The 9,317-nt window shown below is 36.3% G+C and overlaps 1 protein-coding gene across 1 annotated transcript in view; it reads left to right on the top strand.

The window, feature by feature from the left end:
• Positions 1-3,743: 3,743 nt before the first annotated feature.
• Positions 3,744-9,317, top strand: part of LOC121735991 (prostaglandin D2 receptor) — a 41,122-nt gene continuing 35,548 nt past the window's right edge. The window contains exon 1 of the mRNA XM_042127003.1: positions 3,744-3,877. The gene's annotated coding sequence lies outside the window, so the exon portion shown is untranslated. The remainder of the gene's footprint in view (positions 3,878-9,317) is intronic.

Genomic DNA, 9,317 nt, shown 5'->3' with positions numbered 1-9,317 from the left:
CCAAGCCACTATAATAATTATAAAATAAAGAAATCTATTCATACATTTACTGAATGTTGATTTAAATTACAAAATAAGTTGAAGGCTTGGCTTGAATGTGATCTGAAAACTTTTTACGACAGAAGTATTGAATAGCTATGCAATATTTTGCTTGGTTCCTTTTACATTTCATGTTTTTGATGGGATTTCATTTCTTTTTTTAAGGTTTTTTTTTCTTTTCTATTCAGGTCACGTTACATCTTTTCTGTACATAGCTTCATACTATTTTGACCGACTTCCAAATAGGAGGAGGTAATACGTTCGGCTGTATGTATTTTTTTATTTATTTAATTAATACCATTTCATTAAGTACATAACTAACTTAAAGCCTTTTGTACGTAAAACAAATATGCAATCGAAACTCACACAGTTCTTGCAGAGTTACAAACATAAAAATATTTTCATTTTATGTAATAAAGTATTATATTATTATTTTTCAGTTTTTAGGTTTCCCTGCCTAAAGGATGAAAACGGGACCCATATTCCATATTAATAAGTCTTTGCTGTCTGTCCGTCGTCCATCCGTATGTTACCAGGCTGGATCTCTAGAACCGCAATAGCTAAATAGCTGCAATTTTCACAAATTATGCTGGTGTCGTTATAAAAGCTAAAACCGGTCGTGGGTTCGATTCCTGCGTTGAAAACATGTTATTTCCAAGTTTAGTTAGGACAATGCAGGCTGATCACCTGATTGTCTGACAAGTAAGATGATCCATGCGTCGGATGGGCACGTAAAAAGTCGGTCCCGCGCCTGATCTCTCGCTATTCAAATAAAAAATAAAATAAATTATTAATGGTCATAGTACAGCTAGCACGATTTTTTTCCCTTTTTTGCTCTATATAATGGTAACAGTAATGTTTTTGAAAATTTCAGAAAATAGTCAATTGTATTTAAACTTTAATAATTAATAATAAAAAATAAATAAACTTATTATTTAAGGGGGGCTATCATACAACTTTATGGTACGGAACGCTGGTCCGACTCGCACTTGGCCGATTTCATAATTTTTCCTTTCATTGTGAATAAATACCTATTCGGGTACCGAATTTCAAGGTTCTAAGTCTGCTAGAAGTACCTTAGAATTTTGATGATTTGTCAGTCAGTGAGTGACAAAATGTAGTAACTTTGATCATCCGTAACTATTAAACTATTTATCGACATTTCATGTAATTTGGAGGTTAAGCTAATTTTAATACTTGCACCTAGTGACCGAAATTCTAAATCCCTAGCTTTGTTAACATCGAAGATAAAGGGGGTGTGAAATAGCCGCGAACCGCTTCGAGAAAAGTATGGTACGGCCGTGCCTTTGCTAAAAAGCTTGGCGGGGGCACTGCCGTGCCCCCAGATTTCAGTTTTCACTGGCTCATGTAAAATTGCATCATATCTACACGTTACGCTGAAACTCAGTTGAAATGTGAATTGAATATTATCCTTAACGTTCGTTTAGTGGTTTGTGATATTATAACGGTCGCGCGCGTGTTGTGGTTAATGAGTAATGAATCTATCGTGTTCTTATTAATGGACTAAACATCGGCCAAGTGTGAGTTCAGCCACTCATAGAATAAGCACAATCTATATAACGATATACGGTTGTGGAATACGGTTTCGTAGTTTGCCTAACGGCGCAGCACGTCGAATAGGGATTTTCCTAGTTATTTTTTTTAAATAAAACTAGCTAAAAGCCGAGCTTTGTGAGGGCTATCGCGTCGTGACACCTTGACTGACTGATGATAACACATCTACATAAAATTAAAAATAAAAATTTCTATTAAGTATTTGTTAAAGCACAACTCAATAGGCGTGATAGTTTTTCCGTAAAGTGTACCTCAAAATGTAAAAGTTGTGGGATATACTAGGGCTCGCTTCGCTCGCCCTGATAAGGTGAGCAAACGAGCAAACGAGCCCTGATGGAAAGCAACTACAGTCGCCCATTGCCACTCGCAACATTGAAAGAGCTGCAGGTGCGTTGCACGACTAGTAGTTTAAGCCTACTATACATTTCCACCTTCGTGGTCTAGTGGTATAGAGCACGGTTCTTGACTCGGAGGTCGTGGGTTAGATTCCTGCGTTGGAAACATGTTATTTCCAAGTTTAGTTAGGACAATGCAGGCTGATCACCTGATTGTCTGACAAGTAAGATGATCCATGCGTCGGATGGGCACGTAAAAAGTCGGTCCCGCGCCTGATCTCTCGCCAGTCGTGTCGGTCTTCCGTCCCACTTGGTTATGAGAGTATAAACTTGGGCACTATAAAATTAGTCCTGTGTAGCTGGCCTGGTTTCAATGAAACCGGCCACCGTCACCGAAACCGGTGTGGGAGCTATTATTATTACATTGCCACCACTGCATTTCCTGGGTAGCTAGGATTGACAGCGGTATCCAAAACATGGAAATCAGGGTACCAAAGAAATATAGTACAATTAAATCAAAAGACAAAATACTTATTTAGCTGTTTAACACGGAACCTGTTGCACATGATTCCAACTCGAACTTGGCCAGTGCTGCCTGACTTATATTGCGCATTAAATATAAGCAGATGCAGTGTTGTTGTTGGTTGTCTTGCTGTTATTGTTAACGCTTTTTGTAGTGTCTTATGATGTAAGGGAGCATACCCATACTACGTGACCTATTTTTAAATAAACTTCAAGAAATTCCGTAACGAAAAAACCTAATACAACCCACTCCGGGGGTGCGGCGAAGCCAGAAGTTTGGCTCTACAATCTACATGAGGTCTGATATCTTTTTCACAGGGCAAATCCTTATGTGGTCGTGTTGCCAGGCGTCCACATAAGGTTTTTTTTTGGTGGGATCTTCATTTCGGTGTGTTTTCCGCGTTTTGTGGTATAATATTTTATTATTGTAATTTATTTATCACACGTTCTATATACTGTCACAACGTAATGGGTTTATGACAAGGGTTAGGGTATTACAATTTTACGAGACGTTTTTTTTTTATAATATAACGATGATAATCTTTATTTCTTTAGAGCGGAGGTTCCCAAACTCCTCTCTTTCCAACTTTTCCTACAGTACTAATTTAATTTTAAGTAACAGTCACTTTGCTGCTTTCTGATAATAGAAATCAAGTCTTTTTAATTTAATAATTAATTTTTACTTTTTGTCAGGCCCACCGTAGACCCCCGTCGAGTCTCGCGTGGATCTTGGGATCCACCGACCATTTTGGGAATCACTGATATATAGATATCTACATGGATGAAATATTACACATATTTCATCCGTGTAGTTTATTTTTTAAAAATATTCCAAAATATTGTATTATTTTTATAATTTTAGAATAGTCGAGGTGGAGGAGGAGGTGGCCAAGTGAGAGTCGGAATCGCATAAGAAGGGTTCTGTACGTAAGTATTTTGTGAATATATTTTCATGTGTCTTCACTTTTTTAATCTTTATTTATTATTTATTCAATCAGCTATTATATTTTAAATAATACTCCAGCTAAATAACTTCGGAAACTAGGCACTGTTAAGACACTAGCACTTAACCTAATAGTTAACTTACCTACTTTGTTATGTGTCGTTTGCAGTACTACGAGAAGATAACCCAAAAAAAAAACCTTAGAAACTAAGCACTACATGGCACTACCTGAGATACCAACATAGCATAGTACTGTTTATTATGTAGTATTAGTAGTAGTACATACTACATAGTTTCACTCAATGGCCGGTCAGTCTGTCCGGAGTGCGTAGCTCGTACACTCGCGTCTGACGAATAACGTAGCCGGCAGTTGTCGATGTTAATAATTGTTAACAAAACAGTGAATACTTTTTAGCAGTTAAAAAGTTGACAGTGTTTAGTTTTGTGAAGATTTTTTTTTGTGGTGAGTTTCACGAAAGATGTTATTCGGGTTTTCACGAAAATCGTGGTAGGTTAGGATTTATAATGTTGGGTTTTTCGCTAAACTTGTTCGATAAGATCAAATATTTATTACTTATAATTTCTTTATTGACAATAAGTAGATGTTATCCATAATTTGGTTTATATCGGGGGAAATGTACATTTATCTGCACAAAAAACTACTTATCCTTTATCATTTGGACCCAAATACAGTTCTTTTTTTTTTTTTTTTTTTAATGAAATAAGGGGGCAAACGAGCAAACGGGTCACCTGATGGAAAGCAACATCCGTCGCCCATGGACACTCGCAGCATCAGAAGAGCTGCAAGTGCGTTGCCGGCCTTTTAAGAGGGAATAGGGTAATAGGAGAGGGAAGGGAAGGGAATAGGGGAGGACAGGGAAGAGAATAGGGTAGGGGATTGGGCCTCCGGTAAACTCACTCACTCGGCGAAACACAGCGCAAGCGCTGTTTCACGCCGGTTTTCTGTGAGAACGTGGTATTTCTCCGGTCGAGCCGGCCCATTCGTGCCGAAGCATGGCTCTCCCACGTATAAAGTTCAGTGGTTTAAGCTTAGCTACCTATACTACAGCCAGTCTATTAAGAAACAGACAGACAATAAACAATCGCATTATCATTTATCATATTATTAAATTATATTACGTAGGTCTTAGCGCAACTGTCAAAAACTCTAATTAAAATTCTTGTAACATCCTGCAGGTAGAACTTAGAAGTGCAATCCGAAAATCCCGAAAAAAAAACACAATAAAGTTTGTAATTCTTTTTATTGCCTTTTTGGTACTTGAATTTTGGTCGAATGAGTCATGACATTTTGGCATTTAAATAATTAAATGTTTGTTAAGTAAACTGTTTAAACATTTACATATTTTTAATGTTATACGTCTGTTATTGCAAGGTACAACAAAACAGAGTGCTAATACTTTAGGGTGGATATGAGTCCCCTATACAGGAGTTCAGTGTAAAGGTAGCAGCGTTGAAAGAGTAATAATTATTTAAAACTTTTGTTTGGGCAAACGCATGACGCTCGGGAGCTTTCCCATACAAATCACAAAAAAAATGTACTTTCATCGCGGCTTCTTTCACTAGTGCAGTATAATTATAAATTATAATACACACCCTAAAGTAATAATCATCACTGTATATTATTATGCATTATGATATTGCTAGTTGCGTTTCTGCGGAGCTAAAATGGTCACATTTAGCAATTCCTCTCAATCAATTCGGCAAATGAATTGTCAAAACTGTCAAACTGGCAAATGTCAAATCAGTACAAAAATACAGAAATGAATTTTAAGCAGAGTTGCATTTTGCGGTTTTTTTTTTAATAAAATAAGGGGGCAAACGAGCAAACGGGTCACCTGATGGAAAGCAACTTCCGTCGCCCATGGACACTCGTAGCGTCAGGAGAGCTGCAGGTGCGTTGCCGACCTTTTAAGAGGGAATAGGGTAATAGGGGAGGGTAGGGAAGAGAATAGGGGAGGGTAGGGAAGGGATAGGGGATTGGGCCTCCGGTAAACTCACTCACTCGGCGAAACACAGCGCAAGCGCTGTTTCACGCCGGTTTTCTGTGAGGACGTGGTATTTCTCCGCTCGAGCCGACCCATACGTGCCGAAGCATGGCTCTCCCACGTTTTAGGAAAATGAATCATATTATGATTCATATCATGATTCTTCAAAGCGACCATTTTAGCCCCGCTGGTCCTTGCAGTCACTAAGCTAAGAAGTAGGAGAGGGTTAATGATAAATTAAATTTTATTTAATGATGATTACGATAGTAACTACAATATTTACTATATTAATAAACATTAAAATAAATCTCTCAGTGCGCTCGTAAGCTGTCACCTCACTCGCCCAAAAGCGCCGTTTCACTCCGCCGGTTTTTCTAGACCGTGGTATTGATCCTGTCGATATATTCCATTAGTGTCTAAGCTCTAGCATTCGAGCTTTAAGGAAAAATCCTCTGTAACTTCCTTAAGTAAACGTTAAGTAGGTACATACAAAGTTAACGCGTAGATATTTAGATAGAGATCCCATTTGTGCCGAAGCATTTTCACATTCGAGCTTTAAGGAAAAATCATCTGTAATTGCTTAAGTAGATGTTAAGTACAAAGTTTACGTACGATAGAGTCTGAACTCTGAAGGTCATGGAATTGGATTATGAGCTTCCAGTCCCACCGCGGAGTGATGATATAATGGGTATAATGGAGAAATAGAATCATTATACACAAACACGTATCATTACTATACACTTGTATATTCAGTATACAGGGTGTAACAAGCGTGTGTGTCTTCCCTGGTAGAGAATTCACTGTGAAAGTAGCAGCGCTGAAAGACCAAATTTTTCTTTGTGATTTGTATACAGTGTGTAACAAAAATAAGTGATTATACTTTAAGGTGTGTACGTGTTCCTTGTAGAGAGTTCACTGTGAAAGTAGCAGCGCTGAAAGACGATTTTTTTTTCACTTTTGTATGGGCAAGGGCCCGAGCGTCACGAGTTTCCCCATACAAAAGTGAAAAAAAAAGGTCTTTCAGCGCTGCTACTTTCACAGTGAAATCTTTACAAGGAACACATACACACCCTAAAGTAATATCACTTATTTTTGTTACATTCTGTAGACAAGCACCCCAGTCACGAGTTTCCCCATACAAAATTGAAAAAAATGCTTTTTCAGCGCTACTATTTTCACAGTGAATAGGGGACACTTGATCCCCCATTTTGATTTTATGATCTCATGTGTACATTTCTTAAGAAATATAACAAGTGTTATTTATAACAATTATAATATAACAATTTCTTAAGAAATATACCTTAGTATGGAAAAAAAACTATAATATGTGGAACCCCTCTTAAACGTTAAATCATGCTGAGTCTACGTAGTGACAATCGTTTTGAATACTTCATAATACATCATAATATTCTTGAGTACAGAGCACAAAGTATGTAATAGGTAAGTAAACAATAAATTACCACCATGGTAAATGCTTTATTAGTAAACAATTATACACTACTTTATTGCTATTGCTCGACTATTATACAGGGTGTAACAAAAATAAGTAATAATACTTTAGGGTGTGTATGTGTTCCTTGTAGAGCGTTCACTGTGAAAGTAGCAGCGCTGAAAGACCAAAAATTTTTTTCACTTTTGTATGGGGAAACTCGTGACGCTCGGGCCCTTGCCCATACAAAAGTGAAAAAATTTTTTCGTCTTTTAGCGCTGCTACTTTCACAGTGAACTCTCTACAAGTAACACGTACACACCCTAAAGTATTATCACTTATTTTTGTTACACACTGTAGTTAATACGATCTTAGGGGTTGTTCATAAATTACGTAAGGTATTTTGGGAGGGGGTCAAGTGACAACACTTAGTTTTTAATTTAACAAAAATAATAGACTACATTTTTAAATTTTAACCGTATGACACATTATATAAAAGTTCTTGATAATATTATTATATAATAAACTAGCTGTCCCGGCAACGTTGTTTTGCCATAATATGATTTTCCCTGTTTACCTGCTTTTCTCTTGAAGTTTTTTCTGTTTTTTTTTCTATAGACCTCACGGGGCCTGAGACCTTTCCAACGAATGCAAAACCGTGGAAATCGGTTCGTGCGTTCTGCAGTTATAGCGTCAGGAAGGAAAACCTGTCTTATTTTTATATATTAGAATATACTTGGTACGCATCTATCATGACTAACATGATTCATGATATGTTCAGAAAATATTCTGTGTACAGTTCAGTCTGAATTAAAATATATAAGATTTTTTTAACATTTTGGTATCAAACTCTCGTTATTTTCTTTCCGTTTTCCCCTTGAAGTTGGCAGATAGTAAACATGATATTTTTTTTATTATGATATTGTTGTTACTTGTAGACAACAACTTGTCACATTAATAGTTATGGGGTACTAAAATTAAAAACAATTCACATGTCTACAGAAAATTATTATCAATAAAACCATAGTAAAATATTGTCAGGGTCAAATGTAAAAAGCCGTCCGATTTTGATATAATTTAATTTATAGCAAAGTTGGCTCACTTCCATAATTAAATTTACCTCACATCACTTGTTTATTTTAAAAGTTGCTTTAAGAGGATACACCAGGGGCTAGAGAAATGAAAAAAAAGTACGTGTAATATCTATAGCTGTCTCCCTTACCTCAAGCCTATACCGCAGAACGCGATAGAGACAACTGCAGAAAATCCAGAAAATCAACGATTCGTTGTCCCCTGATTCCTTCTCCAAAACTTAACCGATTTAAGTACTTTTTTCATTAAAGATTAAAAAAAGGCTTGAGCTGTGTTCCTATGTTTTGCTTTTTTTATATAATCTAGCCAAATCTGTTTTCTGGACGTTTGAACACAGCGGAAAATCTGGCCATTTTTTTGGGTTTTAGAACGTTCATTTAATAATTAAATTATGAAAAAAAAGAAAACATAGGGACATCGTATTAGTGGCCGTAGATATTCAGGAAAAAAATTATAACTCTACTAGCATTATCCAGGGAGGAAACAGGGGACAACGTTTGTATGGAAAAAAGGGCGGTGTGGACTCCTCTTAAATTATAGTACGGTGTTTCTACACCTTATATAAAACACAAAAGGTGCAAAAACAACTACGGTTAGTTTGCGTAAAATAGGATACGTCCTATTATACGCAAACTATGCCTTAACGTATTTTATGTCTTATCAGTAGGCTGCTTAGAAATAATAAAAATTAAATTAAGAAATTAAAAAAAACCCCCTTCAAAACAACTTTAAAAAGTAATGAAATAATATTTACTGCCTTTAAGTTCAAATGATTCCTAACTTGTGTAAAGTAATAATTATTTTAGTCCATAATTGTTGTCACGGTGTGTCGGGGGACCGCCAAGTAAACTAACCTACAACCGCCGCTGATTACCTATCTCGATTCAGATCGCTGTGAATTGATCCTTAAACTTATTAAGTGAAATTAAACATCTACATTAGCGGTCCCCCGACACACCTTGACAACAATTATGGACTAAAATAATTATTACTTTACACAAGTTAGGAATCATTTGAACTTAAAGGCAGTAAATATTATTTCATTACTTTTTAAAGTTGTTTTGGCGGGGGGTTTTTTTTTAATTTCTTAATTTAATTTTATTTCATAATTTTTAAACTTGTGTTGGTTATAGTGCAGAATAATTCCTATCAACAGAATCATATTTTCATGATTACCATCTATCAATGTCCTTTTCGATGAGGCCGTTAAAATGAGCCCAAACATGAAACCTCCACTTTGGGTTCATACGAAGCTCGGTTCCTATAGAATCCAGGTGATGCTGCAGCAGCAGCATGTAAATATTTACTGTTTATACTTTATCTACTTCTTACTGGTTGTCACAATTAAAATGAGCCCAAACACGAAACCTCTGCTC

The sequence above is a fragment of the Aricia agestis genome, chromosome 18, assembly GCF_905147365.1.
Source record: "Aricia agestis chromosome 18, ilAriAges1.1, whole genome shotgun sequence".
In the NCBI taxonomy this organism is placed as follows: domain Eukaryota; kingdom Metazoa; phylum Arthropoda; class Insecta; order Lepidoptera; family Lycaenidae; genus Aricia; species Aricia agestis.
This window is presented reverse-complemented; position numbering and strand designations above follow the sequence as displayed.